Genomic DNA, 18,713 nt, shown 5'->3' with positions numbered 1-18,713 from the left:
CAGGGGCTGCTCCCAGCAGGCGTGCCCACCGAGGGTGGGTGGGGAGGCTGAGGGGGCCTTGGGGAGTCCTGGCACCCCTGCAGGCCTCAGGCTCCCATCTGTCTAATGGGTAACAGCGAAGAGGTTTAAGCTCTTCAGTTCTGCTAGGCTGTGATTCTTGGTAGTCAGGTTTTGTCACCAGGCACCTGCTAGGAGGCCCTAAGATGCCAGGATGCCTTTGCCCCAGCCCTGCCCAGGCAGCCCTGGCCCTCCAGGTGGCTGAGGTGCCCCTCAGGCACAGGTGTGTGGGCCTCCGGGGGTGGGGGGAGGGGACAACTGCCCCTGCTGCTACCCCCAGGCCCGCGTCAGTGGGGGCAGCTCTCTGTCCACAGTGGGAGTTCGGCCTGTGGACAGAAGGTGAAGTCTGATTGGACCGGAGTGGGGTGGGTCAGCATCTCTGAGTGGAGTGGAGGGTGGTTGAGGCCCCTGACCTGGGAGGATAATAACCCTGCCTTTCCTTACATTCTTCTCCCTTGCACCCCCTTGCCCCTCCCGGTTTCCCAGGGACCTGCTGCATGGGCTCGGGACATGGAGGGCTTGGCCTTTGGAGGCAGGGAGGGGGTGGTTGCAGGCCTCACCCTGCAGCAGCCTGGCTTTGGGCAGTTGTTTCCCCTCTCTGTGCCTCAGTTTCCTCCTCTGTGCCTTGCAGATGATGCTGGTTTGAGGGTTCAGTGAGTGCTGAGGAAGCATGTGGTCAAGCTCTGCAAGCCCTTCCTTCTTTCATTTACCAGGAGGAGCAAGGCGGCCATGGCGGGGAGGTGGTGGCTGGAGCAAGTGAGTGAGGTGGGAGGTGAAGAAGTGAAGTCTGGGAAGATTTTGGATACTATTCCAATCTCATGGGAGCCAGCAGCCGGTGAAGGCAGAGGCCAGTGGCCCAGGTGTGCGACGCGAGGGGCTTGGTGGAGGTGGGAGAGGTTAGCTGGTCTCTGTGGTCGGTGGAGGTGGGAGAGGTGGGCTGGTGGCCCAGGTGTGCGATGCAGGGGGTTCGGTGGAGGTGGGAGAGATGGTCCGGTGGTCCCCGTGGTCGGTGGAGGTGGGAGAGGTGGGCCAGTGGTCTCCGTGGTCTGATCAACTTGCTTGCTCCGCCTCCAGGCACTCGAGGGAGCATGTTTCCTCAGCAGACAGTTCTCAAGGAGCCAGTATGGGCCTGGGCATGAAGAGAGTCCCTGCTCTCAGGAAGCCCACACAGGGGCAGACTTGCCAGCCAGTCCTTACCCGGTGGCTGAGGCCTGGTGGGCTGGAAGGCTTCCTGTAGGAGGCAGCTTTGAATCCCACCTGAGAAGTAGCACTCACTGGGCGGGGATGGGACAGGAGGGTACTCCAGGCCTGGGAATCTCAAGGGGAAAGCCCAAGAGGTGCGAAAAGCCTCTCCGAGTTCAGAGAGGGGTAAGAAGCTCACGGGCCCATGCCTGGGAGTGGGGAGGGAGGATCCAGGAGTCTGGGGAGGACGCCAGAGGTCCCTGAGCTCCCTCCAGGCCAGGAGAAGGCTGGACACTGTGTCTTCCAGCAGCAGGGAGCACGTGTGTGTTTGGGAACAGGCCAGGTGGATGTTGTGTTCCAGGAAGGAGCTGGTAGGGGGTGCTGAGGAATTGCAGGGGGTGTTTCTTGGAGGTGCTGTTCTGGGGTCGGGCTGGAGGTGGGAAGGTGGGTAAGGCAGGAGTGGAGGTAGAGGCCCAAGCAAGGGAGGAGCCTAGGAGATCCCACACCAGCTGGAGAGGCGTACATGTGTGCACACATGACATGTGTAGATGCGTGTGTGTGCACGCCTGCATGTGTGAAGTGGGGAGCAGTTGTCCTGATGGTGTTGGAGGGCACATTGCAGAGACAGAGCCAAGCCAGATCATGAGGGGCCTAAACTGTGGAGCAGAGGAGCTGGGGAGGCGCCAGAGGCTTTAGAGCAGGGCGGCGATGTGAGTGCGCTGCAGGAGGCTTCCTTGGGCTGCTGTGCAGAGCACGGGCAGAGGCAGGGTAGGTGACAGTCGGTTAGGAGACTGCTGTGCTGTGCTGGGGGGCTTTACTGGGGTAGGGGGAAGGGGCCGGACAGGAGCGGGGTGGTGGAGCCCAGGGTGGCTCAGTGGAAGAGGTAGCATTTGATGAGACTGTAAAGGGTGAGAGGTTTGCTTTCTGAAAGTGGAAGGAGAGGCACAGCAGGTGGCTGGAACAGTCCCTACGAAGGCTTGCAGGAGGGAGGGGCCAGGTTGGAGGCCAGTATATTCAGGGGCCTTTGAGGAATAAAGGGCAGGTTGGAGTCAAAAAAGAATGTTGTTTAGTGAGGCCCTCCATGTGCCCGGCACGGTCTACCCAGGCCTGAGCGCTAGCTCCACTGCCCACAGCTGCCTGGCCCTCGGTAAGGCGTTTGACCCTGGCACCTTCATTTCATTGTCTGTCAAATGGGGACCCTGTTAGACTCAGCCTCACGGAGTCACTGTGAGGATTAGATGCAATAATCCACCTGCAGCGTGGCCTGGAAGATGTTCGGCTGTTATTGGCTGTGTCCTTACCATCTCATTTAACACAGCAACCCTGCAGGGCAGCCTTGCACCCCCAGGGACCAGTGTGGATGTCAGCTCAGAGAAGCTGCGCAGGCTGCCGAAGCCACACAGCTAGGAGGGGAACCGAGCAAGGGTCTGAGTCCAGGTTATGAGGACCCCAGACTTGGTGTTCTTTCGCAGGTGCCCACAGCCTCCCAGAACGCCTGTAAAATGCCCAGCCTGGTAAACTCGTTCCCCTCCTTGTGCTTAGGAAGCTCCTGGATCCAATGTAAGAAGAAGCGGGCAGGAGACGGATGCCGATCTCTGGGTTCAGGTTGGCTGCTTGCTCTTGGAGCCTCAGTTTCCTCATTTGGAAGTGAGAGCCCCACGTCTCTACATAAGAAGGTCACACGGGGCTCCCACAAGGCCAGCAGCGTCAGCTGACCTTGGGGTCTAGGCGAGGCTTCTGGCAGGGGCTCTGTCCACTTTCCCCCCCTTTTCCCTGTCCCTCTGCACCCGCCTGACCAGACTGTCCTGAGGGCAGGGCCAGCATGGGAGCCATCGTACTGGACGGCTTCCTGATGGTCGCAGCAGCCAGGAGCTGGGAGGCCTGGCTGTCATCTGTCATAATAATGGGCACACTTAGCGTGGGTGGGGGTGAGCGCGTGGAGACGGGCACCAGCTGGGAATTACATGCCTGGGGGCCTATGTGGTTCTTTTGCGTTTTCAATTTTCACTCCCTGGGTGCCTTCCCTGTGCCAGGCTTCTCACTGGGGGCACTGAGGGGGCACAGAGGGGCACGCCGTGCTTCCTGGCCCTCTGGAGGGGACACAGTGACCCTTCAATGGGATGCCACTTGGAGCTGGTGAGCATGGGGGTGCTGTGGAGTGGAGTGGTGAAGCCAGACCAGGGATTCAAAGAAGGCTTCCTGGAAGAGGTGATGCCCGAGCTGAAGCTGGTAGGAGTTCACCGTGTTGGTGGGCACCCACCAAGAGGGAGCTTAGCCTCTGGCCCTGGGGCTGCAGGGAGCCCTAGAAAGATTTTGAGCAGGAGAGACAGCATCAGAGCTGCCCTCCGGAAGGCTCCCTCTGCCTGGAAAAAAAGGAGATCCCTGTGAGTGACAGGCAAGTGATGATAGTGGCTTGTCCTGGCGTGGACTTGGAGGCTGGTCTGATCTTCATCTTCCAGTGGGAGAGGCAGGAGTTGATGGGAAAACTGGGATCTGTGGCCTGAGCAAGCAGGCAGGCAGTGGTGACCATGACCGAGCGCGATCTGAGCAGCCAGGGGCATGCATGAAGCCACCCTGGAGGAGAGAGCAGACGAGGGCGCCACAGGCCAAGGACAGAGCCTGGAGGAGCAGCGGTGGTTAGTGGGTCGGGGCAGGAAGGGGGCGCCTGGAAGGGGAGGGGGCGTGGCTGGAGGCCGTGGGGCTCAAGGCTCTTGTCCTCTCTGGGTTCAGTTTCCTCACGTGCTGCATGACGGGGGCCTGGGTAGCGCTAAGGGATCTACCACCTCTGACCTCCTTCAAAGTGCCCCAGAGGGTCTGAAAGTAGATGGCACAAGGTGTGCCAGCTGGGGGATCCTGGCACCCAAGCAGCTCTGCTCCTGGGGTTTGGAAATGAGTGCGCTAACAGAGTTGGCTTCTGTAGCATTTGCTGAGCCTCTTCTTCACGCTGGCCCCATGTTGGGAGCTGGGGACATGGTGGGGACACAGCCCTGGTCCCACCCCTGGGGTGTGCAATACGGAAGCACCTAGAAAGCCAGGAGTGTTAGCTCACTTTTGGCAAACCCAATCTGAAAATTCAAGCTTTTGATGGGGAATTGGAGGCTGATACTTAGTTTATAAAATAATTCACAGGAAGCTTTCTTTAAATAGCGAAGTCTCTGGCACATTTGTCCGTCTGTGAGTTCCTGGCTTGTCTTTGTGTTTTCCACGGTGTGCCTGAAATCCTAGGCCAGGTGCTCATCGGATGTGGAATGTCTGGTTAGCTGGATGCAGCCCCTTCTGGGGGTCTCCAGCCCTCTTGGGTGGTAGCGGGTCCTCAGAGGTGTCGAGCCTCCCTGTTAATCACCAGCTTCGGGTATCTGGGGGCTCAGCCATGTCCATGACCCTTCTTCTGGCTTCCTGTTGGGTCTGTGGTGCTTGTGCTGACAGCAGACAGGGACCTGCACCCTGCTTGTCCCCTGAGCCCTGAACAGGTGGCTCCCTGCCCCTCCCACCCTGGGCCTCCCTGCACGCCAGACACTAGTTTTGCAGGTCTTTGCAGCCCACGGTGCCAAGCCCAGGACCTGGTGTGTGGTGGGCCCCTGGGTGCACGGATATTGTGCCAGTGCTGACAGGACCCCTGGGTTGTCTTGTCCACATCTCCCACCCCCCGTGGGTGAGGAAGCCGAGGCCCAAGTAGAGAAGGGCTTTGCTCAACTCCTGGCTGCCACAGAGCCAGCCAAGGGGTGCCTCTCTCCCTAGAGTACCCCTGACAGCAAAGGAGGCTGGGAAGGAGATCTGGGCAGAGCTAGAGGGGGCAACACCTTGGTGTGTCTCAGGCCCTGCCGCTTCTTAGCTGTGTGCCTTTGGGAAGTGGCTTCACTGCTCTGGGCCTGATCCCTCGTGTCTCAGATGGGTGGAATAACAGTGCCCGTCTCCCAGGGCCGTGGAGGGGTTTCATGAAGTGATTGATGTAAATGCCTACTTGGGTCTGGCGTGTGGTCGGCACTTGATTGATGCTCCTTGACTACTTCTAGGACGTTTCTTCTGGTTGCCGGAACCAGGCACAGGCAGAGCCAGGTTTGAATCCCAGCCTCACCACCTACCAGCTGTGACGCCGTGAGGCCACTTTGTCTTTCTGAGCCTCTGTTTTCTCATCTGAGAAATTAATCCAACAATCTTTATTTTATTAATTTATTTATTTTTCAGACAGAGTCTCACTCTGTCACCCAGGCTGGAGTGCAGTGGCGTGATCTTGGCCCACTGCAACGTCTGCCTCCTGGGTTCAAGTGATTCTCCTGCCTCTCAGCCTCCCAAATAGCTGGGACTACAGGCGTGTGCCCCCTTTCCCAGCTGATTTTTGTATTTTTAGTAGAGACGGGGTTTCATTATGTTGGCCAAGCTGGTCTCGAACTCCTGACCTCGTGATCCACCCGCCTCAGCCTCCTAAAGTGTTGGGATTACAGGCGTGAGCCACCGCGCCCGGCCTGACGATCTTTATCTTGACACCCTGTAAGGTCGGGGGTGGGTGTTGAGTTTGCGGCAGCCAACCCAGTGCTCAGTCCCAGGCGAGGAGTGAAGAGTTCTTCATTTACAGCGTATGAGGCACTGTTGACAGTCACCATGGCCCGTGGGATGAAATTGCTGTCTGCACTCGAAGGAGGCATTCCTTTAAGCTGCGGGATCGCTCTGCCTACTGTGTGCCGGGGGTGGGAGCTGCGGGGGAGGACTCACTGTGCTGGCCACTGCGGCCCCCTGACGGTCCAGGGGGGTCGGACACTCACCAAGGAGTCATCCTGGGAGAGGTGAGGCTGTCCAGGAGGAGGGCGGGAGGGAGCCTGGAACAGGCGGCCGGGCCAGGCCCTTGAGGGGCCTTGATCTTCAGGAGAACGTCTGGCTTTAGCCTGGGAACCGTGGAAGCGGCTGAAAGGGTGTTAAGAAAGAGGCCTCGGTGAGTCCACAAAAGACAGCACCCGTGCCGAGCAGAGGAAGAGGAGGACCTTGGGGCACACTAGAGACCCTGGGAGGTGGGTGCTGCCATCCAGACAAGCTTGGACTGAGGGGCGGCAGCGGACACACAGGTGTGTGGCCTGGAGAGGTGTCGAGATGGATGGGAAATGAGAGACGAGGGAGAGGGTGGAGTCAGGCATAATTCGGATGATGAGACTGAGGCACAGAGAGGTTCAGTAAGGGGCCCACAGTCACACAGCCAGTGGAGCCAGGGGCAAAGGCTCCATCCTGGCATCTGTATGAGGTGGCAGCTGGGCCTGTGGACATCAGTCGCAGCCTGGTGTGCACATTAGGTGGAGGTGGCAGGCGGGTCAGAGCCAGCAGGAGTGATGCTGGCGGTGGCATCATCACGCTTCATTTGCGGTGCTCCTTAGTGCCAGGCATAATGGAGATGGATTGGGACATCTGCCAGCGAATGGGGGACCTGTTCCGTGTCGTCTGCAGCTCCCTTAGGCAGAGATCGGGCCTATAAAGGAAGAGCTTGGGAAGAAGGTGCTGGAAGGAGCCAGGGCAAGAGGGTGGCCGAGTGCCGGGGCCTTCTGGTGGTACATGTGATGGTGACGCCCTGGGGACCCCGAGTCAGCGAGGCCTGGGTGCAGAGCCAGCTCCAGCCTGGCTTAGGGAGATGACTTGACCTCACTGGCCTCAGCTTTCCTATCTGTTAAGTGGAGGTTGATCTAAGGATGGGACCGTATGGGACTTAGCACAAGGCCTGGGGCATGGTCCAGGCTCAGGAAGTACTGGGTGCTGTTATTATTACTGCTGTCATCATCGATATTGTTGTGTGGCAGTTGGAGTCCAGCAACTGGTGGGGGGTGTCAGTTGTCCTCTCTGATTTGGGACGTGTCATGGTCTGCCAGGCCCAAGCCGAGTTAGCCCAGAGATGCTGCCCTCAGGATGATGGGCCAGTGCCAGGACCTGAGGCCCACTGATTGCAAAGCCCAGGCCCAGGCTCAGGTGCGAGTGGAGGTTGTTGATGGGGGAGCATAAGGAAACCTCCAGAGAGGACTGGCTTCCATTCTGGGGAAGGATTATGTGAGTCCAAGAAAGACACGCAGAGAAAGGACAAAGGATGAGACAGGGCCACCCTGATGAGGCCAGGTGGTGGTCAGAGACCATCCTTTGCCTGATTTTACCAGGTAAACATGCAGGAGGCTCAGAGAGGGTGAGGGCCTGGCTCAAGGTCACACAGCAGCTGTCACTGGGAGCAGGCCTGCCAGCCCCGGGGCCTGGGTGCTGTCCCCCTCTGTGAAAGAGGGGTGTGATCATTTATCAGGGGAGTTTAATAATGAATGAAGTTGAAGTGTCTTTAATGCAGGCAGCAGGCCTGAAGTAATAAGGGACCCTGTATTAATTTGGAAGTTAATGAATATGCAGGTGTGTCTGAATGATTAATGGGGCTCCTGAAGGCCTTGGAAAGGGGTGTGAGAGCTGCTGCTGATGGAAATATGAATATTACATACATCTGGGAAGTCGGATAAACCAGGGAACAGATGGGCATTAACCAACCAGAGGGCTCTAGCAGCCACTGAGAGTGGAATACACAGATATGTGGGGGCAAATATACAGTGGTGTGGGGAGCATGCTCACTTTCTTGCAATGTGATCTTGGGGATGTCACTTAATCTCTGAGAGCCTTACTTTCCTTATCTGCAGAATGGGCATAAAAATAATACCTGGTTCTGGCCGGGTACGGTGGCTCACACCTGTAATCCCAGCACTTTGGGAGGCCAAGGCAGGTGGATCACGAGGGCAGGAGATCGAGACCATCCTGGCCAACACGGTGAAACCCCATTTCTACTAAAAATACAAAAAAATTAGCTGGGTGTGGTGGCGGGCACCTGTAGTCCCAGCTACTCAGGAGGCTGAGGCAGGAGAATTGCTTGAATCTGGGAGGCGGAGGTTGCAGTGAGCCCAGATTGCACCACTGCACTCCAGCCTGGGAGACAGAGTGAGACACCGTCTCAAAAAAAAAAAAAAAAAGAATCCAACAAACAAAAAATAACAACAAATAACTGGTTCCTAGGATCCTGAGGATGAAATGTGAGAGAATCCCTTAACAAGGGTGGGCTCACTGTGGGCATCTCACAAACACAGGTCAGCCTTTTTAGAGACGAGGGCAGAGAAGTGGTTGAGGAGGGCCAAGGAAAGTATAACTGTAGCAGTTAAATTCCCTTAAGATGGACGGTGCTTCTGATGCACTGACAGCAAGAAGGAAGAACAAAGATGAATGGCACTTCACAGTTTATAAAGGGGAGTCACCCATTGGTTATCCTTTTCCTCCTCCTTGCAGCAGCTGCGTGGGGCAGAGGAGATGGGTCTTGGGGAAACCGAGGCTCCGAGGGGGCTGGTTACTGCCCATGTCACCCAGCCACGTGAGGACCAGTTGGGCTCAGGCCGTCTGCACCCCTTCCCCCTGAGTCTCAGAGGACATGGGACCCAGGCACTGCCTGGGAAGGGCCTTTCCAATATTTGCCAGGCCTGGGGCTGGGGACAGGTCATCTTTCAGAGCCTCATTTTCTCTCCTTGTCATGTAAGGGTCTGTCTGCCATTTGGGGTTGTTTTGAGGCTTTGATGAGGAAGTGGGACACTGTCCCTTCACCTATGCCTGGCCTTCGGGGAGTCCCAGACACCGTCCCTTTGATGGTCAGACTGCTGTATCAGCTGGACTTGTATCTGGGGAGTCGTGGGTGCCAAGCCACTTTAGCTGTGGGCTCTTGGGCATGTCTCTTGTCATTTCTCAGCCTCAGTTCCCTCATCCTTCAAGCAGGCATGACAGTGTAGCTGCCACGTGTGAAGTGTGCAGGGCCTGGCACACAGCAGGTGCCGGCACGGTGTGCTCCTCTGTCCCTGGGCCCGTGTCATGGCCCTGTGCGTGGTGGCTCTCTTGTGTTCCCTGGGTGATTTTCAGCCGTGGACGTGTACAGAGAGCATGCTGGGACGGTGCCGGGCCCTGGGTTTACAGGGTGAGTGAGACTGTCCACAGTTGGTCTTTGTCCTCTACGAGGCTGTGGTCCAGGCAGAAGGTGGATGTAAAACCAGTGTCCCTGTCATGCGACCTGGGATGGGGGTCGGGAGTCAGAGGATGGCCCCCACGCAGCCTTGGGTGGATAGGGAAAGAGATACTCATTCATCTCCCTGTCATCCCCAACAGAGCCCCAACCAGAAGGCCTGGTTTTGGCTGTGAGTCCTCCACTCGCGGGAGGCAGTGCTTACAGAATGGCCGTTTGAATGAAGACGGAGAGAATGAATGAATGGCTGGCTTCTAGGCTCCTTTCTCTGCCTCTTCTCAGCTCCAGGCTGGTGAGCAGGGACGTAGTCAAGCCCCTCACTTGACTGTCTCAGGGATCCAGAGTGATCCTGTTGTACATCCTTCTCTTCTCCCAGGTCTCTGCCTGGGCCTCCAGGGCCTCCCTCTGGGCCAGCCTGGCTGGGGTCAGAAAACTGTGTTGCTGGGTAAAGAACCTTCTGGCAGTCATGGTCATGGAGCAGCCTGCTCTTGACAAGCAAGGAAACCGAGGCCCAGAAGGGAGAGGGATGGCGGGTGGGGGCAGGGCTGGGGTTAGAACCTCTGTCTTGGCTGTGCCAGGTCGGCCACCCTGCAGTGTCCAGCCTGACCGTGTATTTATAGTCTCTACTGATCTATATTAACACCCAGGCCTGCCCAGGCCTTTGCAGCCTGCGGATCTGAGGATGCCTTTGAACCCTCTGGGGGGCTGTGAAATCAGAGCTCACCCCCATGGGGAGGGGAGAATGCGGCTTCTCACCCTTCCTTTCACAGCTCTGGGGCTCACGCTGGGCCCTTTGCCTGCAGAATCTTTGCCAGCCTGGGTAAGGTTTGGGCCACCCTTTGGTGGGTTCAGCTTCTATGTCTGGGGTTCATTATCACACCTTGCTTCCCTGTGGCTTGGCAGGGAGGCCGTGTGTACAGCATGAGATCAATGCATGGGCTGTGTGGCCTTGGGCAAGCCCGGCCCGTCTCCAAGCCTCAGTCTCCTCATCTGTAGAATGGGCATCATTTGCACCCGACTCTCCTGTGTCAGGCGCTGGGCACTCCATGCTTGTGAGCTGGGGGTTACTGTTTACACTCCTCACATCTCTCTGGTCCTCATCACAAGCAGTCCTCAGAGCCTGGAGGGACCGGAGTGTCATCTCCATTTGACAGATGAGGCCAGTGAGGTCCTGCCGCAGCGTGACTTACCAGAGCCATGCTGCCTGTTGGGGCAGAATTCGGACTCATCTAAGTCTGAATGTTCCAGCTTCCCAGGCCCCCTCCCCAGGGCCCGTGGGCTCCTTGGGGCAGGCCAGGTTCCTCACCCCACCAGCTTGGTTCCCACCCCCTGGTCTTGGGGAGAGCTCCACTAACTCTATGCTTTTCTTACAGAGCAGAGACGACTGGCCGCCCTGAGCGCAATTCAATTCAACAGACATTTACTGAGTGCCTACTATGCGCCAGGCCTTAGGCTGGGCACTGGGGGAGGGGCGCAGACAGGAAGATGGGGTCTTATCCTCAGGTAGCTCCAGGCGGGGGAGGGGGCGTGGAGAAGACAGGCAAGGGCTAAACAGCTCAGCACCAGGAGAGAAGCTGCTTGGTGGGCTGGATGCAGCAGAGACCCGGGTTCAAGTGCATCACTGGAGAGCTGCTGTTCCTCGTCCGCACCTCAGTTTCCCCCACTTGTAAAATGGGGGAGATGATCTCTAGGACCAATCCAGGATTCCAAGGGCTATACCTCGGGGTTGTGGGGGCAGAGCAGGGGGCCACCCTGCAGAAGGGAGATTTCCAAAGGCTTCTCAGAGGAGGAGGCATAAGGTCTCGGCCCAGGGGATGGGGACAGGTGGGAATGGGTCCCAGGGTTAGTACCAGCTAATGGCTAGTAACGGCCTGATGGATGTGGGTGTGGGCGTGCCCCCAATTCCATAGGGTTGCGAGGGGACATGGTGGGGTGTGAGCTTAGAGAGGGAGAGAGGGGTTCTAGGGCCACAGGTTGGGGTGTGAGCTCTATTCTGGGGCCAGTGGGAGCCATTGTGGGCTGTTGAGGGAGATTCAGGAACAGCTGGTCCCGCTCTGTCTCACCCTCTTCTCTCTCCCTCTCTGGGGCAAACTTCAGGATCACATTCCCATAGAACCTTGCAGCCATGTGGCCTCGGCAGCACTTGCGCTGTGCCAGGCACTGTGTATATTAGTCCTCATTGCGGCCCCAGTTCACAGAGGAGGACGCCGAGCTCTGAGAGGAAGCTCTTGCCCAAGGTCATGATCTCACCCCCAAGCTCCCCATGCTTCTCCCACTGCCTCCCCCTGAAAGAGTTCCTATTCTCTATGACCTCTCCCATCCTGGGGATGCCCTCCACAAAGCCCCGGGGAGTGCCTGCCAAGGGCAATGCAGTTAGGTTTGGAGGGCGAGGTCAGGAAAATCCCAGATGTTAGCAGGAGTGGCTTTCTCCAAGACCTGAGTTTCTGCCCTATCAGCCACCCTCTGGGATAGAGAGTGAGGCGGGGCTCCTTCCCACTTTACAGATGAGAAGACTGAGGCCCTGAGAGTCATGTGGCTAGTCCAAGGTCAAACTCAAGGGAGTGACAGCCTAGGCTAGAAGCTGGTCTCTTTATTGCCCAACCAAGGCTGGAGGGAGGCTCAAGTCCCCTGAGATCTGTGCAAAAGCTGACCCCTCCCCGACCTCCTTAGGGAGCAGAAGAGCCCAGAAGAGCACTGGAGTCACAGACGTGGTTCAAATCCTGGTTTTGTCTTTTGCATGAATTGTGTGATCTGAGCAAGTCATGAATTACTCGGAGCCTCGATTTCCTTATCTATATGAGGGCGGCGAGCTGGCCTCCTTCACTCAGCCATGAACAAATATTTATTGAGCACCTACTAGGACAAGCAGTTCCTTGGGGAACTGAGTCCAGGGGTAGCAGCAGTAGTTATGATTCCGGTTGCGATGGAGGAAGCACAGGGGGCTGTGGGGACCCACAGGAGAGACCCCAGCCAGGTTGGAAGAAGGCAGGCAGGTAGGAGGGTAGAACAGGCAGCGGCTCCCACAGGACCATATGGGCTGGGCTCTGGATGCTGTTGGAATTTTCCCAGATCAGCTCGAGCCAACGAAGACTTTTCAGCAGGGAGTGCCATGCTCAGGTTGACGTTCTAGAAAGCTCATCTTCTGCTGGGTGGAGGGGCATGGAGTGGGGAGGTAGGGTTGGAGGTAGAGAGACCAGCAGGAGCAGTAGGGGGAGGGGACGGCACCAAGGCGGGACTAGGAGCAGGTGGGGAGGTGTGGGTGCCTCTCACCATGTCTGGGAACTGGGAGAGAAGCAGGGGAGGAGGGGGAAGGGGCCGTGGGAGATGAGTCCAGTCGTGGAGGTGGACATGGACGAGTGAGTTTCAGGTGCCAGGGAAGGGCCCCGGAGGCAGCTGGGTACGGTGGTTTGGGTGTGATCAGCTGACATTAGAAGCCTTGGGAGGGGTTGAAGGGCTCTTGGGGTAGGGGAGGGGGAAGCGGGTTTGAGAGAGGCAGTGAGCAGGGACCAGGACATCAGGGGAGGCCACTGCTTGGCGTACAAGCAGAGGAGCCCGAGGGGCCGCGGCCTGGGAGGTCGCGGGAAAGCAAGCTGCAGGTCCCCAGCCCAGGAAGGAGGTGGCAGGACTTAGGTCTGCGGGGAGATTTCAGAAGGCGACGTGTCAGGCGCTGTGCCTGGCGCCAGCGCGGACGAGGTGCCCAGGAGGGTCAGCTCCTGCATCTTTTCACCCAAAGGCAGAAGCTTAGTCTGTCCCTTACCCTCCTGAGGAGGACGAGGAGGCTACAGAGGGGGAAGGTGTCGGGGAATGAGGAAAAGGGGAAAAACATCTGCATGCATGACAACGCTGAAGTGAGGGAGAGAGAAAGGGGGAGAAAGAGGAAAATAAATTACCATACACCAGGATCTTGTTATTCAAGCTAATTTTCAAAGGACCACAGCTGTCACACTGAGATAATTCGTTAATTATAACAGCCATTGTGCTTTGGCAATGGGAGAGAAACCGAGGCCGGGGAACAGGCTGAAGGTGGGGGTGGGAGCAGGCTGTTGAGGGGCCTGGACATCAGAGAGGGGACAGGGACAGAGGCAAAGAGGGGTGTGTTGCCCTCGGGACTGAAAGGAAGACATTGTCAGGCCAGGCCCCATCCTTCCTCACTGTCATTGTTGCGGTGGGTAATGAGGTCCTCCTGCCTGCCTGGCGTGTGCCATGGTGCCACGTGCCAGACCCCCACAGCGATACCTGCAGGAGGCAGCTTCCTGGAGCTGCGACCCTGCCCAGACCCTGGCCTGTGGCCATCCCCTCCACAGCCCGGTGAGCTGGTGCCCTTCTTGTCCCACTTTACAGAAGAGGAAACTGAGACCCAGGAAAGATTAGCTTGCCAGGCCCACAGGGTGAGGTGGTGTAGCCTGGATTTGAGCTGAATGTGGACCCTGCGCTTTTGCAGCATGTTAGGGAGGGCCGGTCTTGGCGGATTGGCCACGCGGAGTTGGTGGACACAGGAGCTGTCACATAGATAGCCTCACGTTTGGGCTGTGGTTTCTGCCCAGCCGGCAGTCCTGGGGCGGCCCTCCCTGGGGAGTTTCCGGGGCTCGATGTCAACCCCTCTGCACTGACAGAGCCTCCTTGTTTTCTGATGCTGCAGCTGCAGGCCCCCCGTGGCCTCAGAGGCAGCCGTCAGTGTGGGCTGGACCCTCCCACCTCCTCTAGAGAAAGCTGGTCTCAGGGCCAGGGGGAGGGGATTTGGGCCACCCCAGCTGGTGTCCATACTGACCCCTTGCGACCGCCTGGTTCGAGGTTCTGAAGCGACAGAAGCTGAATGGGCTGTGGCCTCAGGAGGGGTTTCTCAGCCTGGGCCTAGAGGGCTCCAGGACCCTGGGTGCTGGGCCCTGCTAGAGACAGGGGGCTGGGGGCGTGGCAGGCAGGTGTCCCAGTCCTAGGTGAGCAGAGTGAGGGGACCCTAAGTGCATGGGGAGAGGGGTGGGACCAAAGAGCCATTCCAGGAACCCCAGGGCCCCTTGGTGAGCTGTGGTGTGGCTTCAGGAACTCAGGTTTCTTGGTGTCCACAGCAGTCATGCCTGGAAACAGCACCTAGGCTAGGCCAGCTGGCAGTGTTCTGTGGGGTGGGAATAATGTTTGGGAGAGGGTAACCCTCAAACCCCAGTAGGAGCCCCATACTTGACCCAGACAGGGTTGTTGGCAGGGGAGAAGTGGGTCCCACAGGGTGACAGGTGGGCCCGGGGTGGCTGTGTGGGAGCTCCCTTGGTTGGGGACCTCTCCCCAGTGGGGCCGCTTGGAGCCAAGGGGAAGCTGTTGGAGGGTCAGGACAGCTTAAAGTCCTATAGAATTGGTGACCCACAGAGGCCAAGACACAGGAGACTTTTAGGACCAAATAAATGGTAGATACATCCTAGAATCTTTGAACCCCAGACTCATAACTGGAGACCTTCCTCCCCGAATGACAGATCCATGCTGTTAGTATCCTGGTGCTAAAACTCAGGAGCCATGGGTCAGGAGGATAGGGGAGGGGGGCTCGAGGTCAGGCAGGGGTCGGGGCACCCTTGGGTCCCAGGCTGAGAGGCTCATAGGAATACCCCTGACAGGCTGGGGTTCCCCTTTGTTGCTGGCCTCATAAACTCCAGTGTGCAGGGGTCAGCTGGCCACCTGAACCAGAGAGGCGGGGAGGAGGTTGGATGCCGCCCCGGCCTGTGCCACTGCTGTCCCTCCAGGGATGCAGACCCAGGGAAGCCAGATCTTCCCTGTATCTCAGTGGATTCCAGAAATGAGGATTTTTGAAATAAAATCTGCCAAGTTTTCAATATTGGCAACTGATTAAAAAAATGTGAAAACCACCATCCAGATGAAACAGGATCCCACAGCAGCTCTTGAACAGAGCCTGGGGCCGTGGAGGCTGGAAGCCACTGCGTAGCAGTTGTGAGGCCTCAGTTTCCTCATCTGCAAAGTGGGAATAGTGAGAGTGCTTTTAAGACGTTTAAAGTTGGCTCAGGATTAAATGAGTTAATATGGGAAGTGTGGAGGCCCAGCCGGCGCAAGCACTGAAGACTCTTTTCATCTTGTCGGAGGCCGCCCATCCCTCCCTGGGCTACCTCTCAGGGGGCTTCGCTCCCCGCCACTGGAGCCTCCACTTCCCCCTTGCGGTCCCCACATGCTCCTGTCTTGGGACAGCCCTGAGGGTACTGGAGGGTAGGGAAACGTTCGCCCCTTGGGACCCTGGAGGAGGAGCAGGTGGAGGAGGCAGAGCCGGGAGGGCGGGCCTAGCCGGCGCCTGGTACATAGTAGGTGCTCCATAAATGTTTATTGAATGAATGAATGGAGGCCATGCAGGCAGAGGCAGCCGTGCTGCGCAGGCACTGGTGAAAAGAGCGGGTCCAGTGGACACTGGTGAGTAGTGCCCAGGGGCTGCAGCTGAGGGGCCAGCAGGGGCTGGGGGGGAGGCGAAGGTCAGGCTGGGAGAGGGCAGGGGTCAGGAGTGGGAATTGGGGTCAGGTGGGGGAGGCAAGGGCAAGTGGGGAGTGGCTAGAGGTTGCAGGGGGTGGGGAGGTGGGGTCAAATTGGATGAGGCCAGGGGTCAGGTTGGGAAGGTGGGATCAGGTGTGGGAGGCAGAGTCCATGTGGGAGGTGGGATCCAGGGGAGGAGGTAAAGGCCAGGCTGGGGAGAGAGGGGGTGAGGGAGGCAGTCCCCTGAGTAGCCTGGAGGATTCTGGGAAAGCCAGGAGGTGGGTTTTTAATACAGGTCATCCTTAGCTGTGGGACAATCCTGTCCCCAGGTGCCTGGTGGTGGGTGGGCTGGGGTGGGGGTTTGCCAGGGAGTGGGCCCTGCTCACGGGTCGTGTGGTTACAGCTGCCACTAGAACCAGGCTCAGGTGTCTCCTGTCAGGCCACGGGCTGGTTTGCCAAGGCCAAGACGTTTGGTAAAAGCTTCCACCCCCTGCCTCTCTCCTTTCACCAAGGCCTGGACACGGAGTAGGTACTAAAGATGATTGTGGCACCCTGTGAGCAGGGGAGGCACGGGGACCAGGTGAGCCCTGGAGGGTGACACGGTGGGCAGGTGACCGGGCTTTGGGGTGGCCCCAGCAAACCAGAGACACGTGTGTACTGTGGTTTTCCCCCAAACAGATGAGGAAACTGAGGCCCAGGGAAGTGAGGTGCTGACTTGCTCGAGGTCACACTGCGGCCCGGCGGCCCAGCCCCAAGCCCCTTCTTTGGCTGAGGTTGCGCCTGGAGATGCTCGTCCAAAGCACCAAGGCCTTGCAGAGACCCTGACACCTTGGCTGTCAGCTGTTGGTGCTGTGTCGTTCTTGTTAAGCTCTTTTGAATAAGAAGGCAGCTTAGTGAAGGGGAGGCAAATCTGTCTGCCCCAGGGCCAGGCGCATAGTAGGTGTTCAGGGAATACATGTGGAATGCGTAAGAAACATGGGCGGGTGTGCGGCTGCTTGGGCAGCATGCCTCACCCAGCCCAGGGCTGAACTGCAGGCAGGGCCCCTAGCCCAGGCCCGGTCCCTGTTTCCCTGTGACACAGATGCTGTCATGGCCTGCTCACCCAGTGCAGGATGACACAGAGCCTGGAGCAGGTGCCAAAGCAGTGAGGGGCAGGAGCCAGCTCCCCCGGGACCCAGAGCAGCTGGTGTGCAGGGCTGAGACTAACAAGACATGATTGAATGGGGGTGGACGAACACCCAGCACCTTGGAAGAGACCTAAACAGATACTGCCCAGAGCTGCCTGTGGACCTTGTGAGGGCACCAGGGCTGCCTGGCCGTGTGTGTGAAGGGGCCTAGAGGTTTGGTTGACATCTAGGACAAGGTGAGGACACGACGCTGGTGCCTCCTTACTCTCACTGCATGAACAGAAGCAGGGAGCCCAGCCGAGGGAGGTGGAGGCTTCTGGAGCTGATCCTGCTCCGAATGCATCGGCACTGGTGCTTGGCTCCAGGCGACACATTGTAAGAGGGACCTTGACAGCAAGCATGACCCGGGCAGCGGTACCCAAGGGCAGGAGGGACTTGACAACCACAGCAGAGGAAGAGCAGGTAGAGGATGCCGTGCTGTTTAGCTTGGATAAACAGAGTGATAACAGACCAGGAGATGTCAGAAGGGTCTTTACGGGGTACTGGCCTCGTCCCTAGGGGCTCCAGAGAGCGAGGTGGCACCCACGAACAGAAGCACAAGGAGCCAGACTTGGCTTTGTAATAGAAGAAGAAATTTCTAGCAATCAGAGCTGTTCGAGAAAGGAATCAGGGCCGGGTATGATGGCTGGGTGTAATCCCAGCACTTTGGTAGTCGTGGGCGGGTGGATCGCTTGAGCTCAGGAGTTCAAGACCAGCCTGGGCAACGTGGTGAAACCCCATCTCTACCAAAAATAGAAAACAATTAGCTGGGCGTGGTGGCGTGTGCCTATGATCCCAGCTACTTGGGAGGCTGAGACACGAAAATTGCTTGAGCCCTAGAGGCAGAGGTTGCAGTGGCCGAGATCGTGCCACTGCACTCCAGCCTGGGTGACAGAGCTAGCTAGAGTCTGTCTCAAAACAAACAAACAAAAAAACCCCAGCATGGTGGCTCATGCCTATAATCTCAGCACTTTGGGAGGCCAAGGCGGGTGGATCACAAGGTCAAGAGATGGAGACCATCCTGGCCAACGTGGTGAAACCCTGTCTCTACAAAAGATACAAAAATTAGCTGGGCATGGTGGCATGCACCTGTAGTCCCAGCTACTCAGGAGGCTGAGGCAGGAGAATCACTTGAACCCGGGAGGTGGAGGCTGCAGCGAGCAAAGAAAAGAAAAAAAAAAAAGGAGAACCAGTAGCTTTAGGTGGGCGCTGAGAGCCCTGTTCCTGGAGGTCTGCAGGTGATGGGACATCGTCTTCCAGGGAGGAGCCTTGGAAAGTCTGCTGGTTCCAGAGCTCAGGCTGGCCTGGGTTCTTGGCTGTGTGGTCTCGGATGCATCACTGCACCTTTCTGGGTTTCAGTTCCTCGCCTGTAAACTGGGAGGCATAAGGAGGGCCGTGAGGCTAAAAGGAAGGCTTGGCACATTTTGTGCCCCATCATGAGCACCCCATCACAGGGGGGGCTTCTCCCTCTGATATTGAAGATTTTTTTTTTTTTTTTTGAGACGGAGTCTCGCTCTGTCGCCCAGGATGGAGTGCAGTGGCGCGATCTCGGCTCACTGCAAGCTCCGCCTCCCGGGTTCACGCCATTCTCCTGCCTCAGCCTCCGGAGTAGCTGGGACTGACTCAGCCGAGTCAGGGGATCCAGGATCTCCCCACCATCCCTAGCCTGGAGCTCTCACTCCACACAGCACGTCCTGAGAACCTGCTGTATGTCTGACCCTGCTCTAGGCATGGGGGTTACAGCAGTGAACAAGGTCAAATCCTGCTTTGCTTTTCTGCTGGGGGTGGGGCAAGGCAGGGTGATGATGAAGAATTAAGTGACGTCAGGTAGTGCTGGCTGCTGTCAGGGGACCGAAGCC

At 57.8% G+C, this 18,713-nt stretch overlaps 1 protein-coding gene across 6 annotated transcripts in view; it reads left to right on the top strand.

Moving 5' to 3' along the window:
* The window catches only part of ELFN2 (extracellular leucine rich repeat and fibronectin type III domain containing 2), a 54,774-nt gene that overhangs the window by 27,304 nt on the left and 8,757 nt on the right, over positions 1-18,713 (top strand). The window contains exon 1 of one of the 6 annotated variants that reach the window (XM_024240199.3): positions 11,185-15,631. The exons of the other annotated variants lie outside the window; for them this stretch is intronic. The gene's annotated coding sequence lies outside the window, so the exon portion shown is untranslated. Of the gene's footprint in view, positions 1-11,184; positions 15,632-18,713 lie in introns of those variants that run through there. 6 annotated transcript variants of the gene reach the window in all.

Source organism: Pongo abelii, chromosome 23, assembly GCF_028885655.2.
Source record: "Pongo abelii isolate AG06213 chromosome 23, NHGRI_mPonAbe1-v2.0_pri, whole genome shotgun sequence".
Taxonomy (NCBI): domain Eukaryota; kingdom Metazoa; phylum Chordata; class Mammalia; order Primates; family Hominidae; genus Pongo; species Pongo abelii.
The sequence above is the reverse complement of the archived record's forward strand: the minus strand, read 5'-3'. Positions and strand labels throughout refer to the sequence as shown.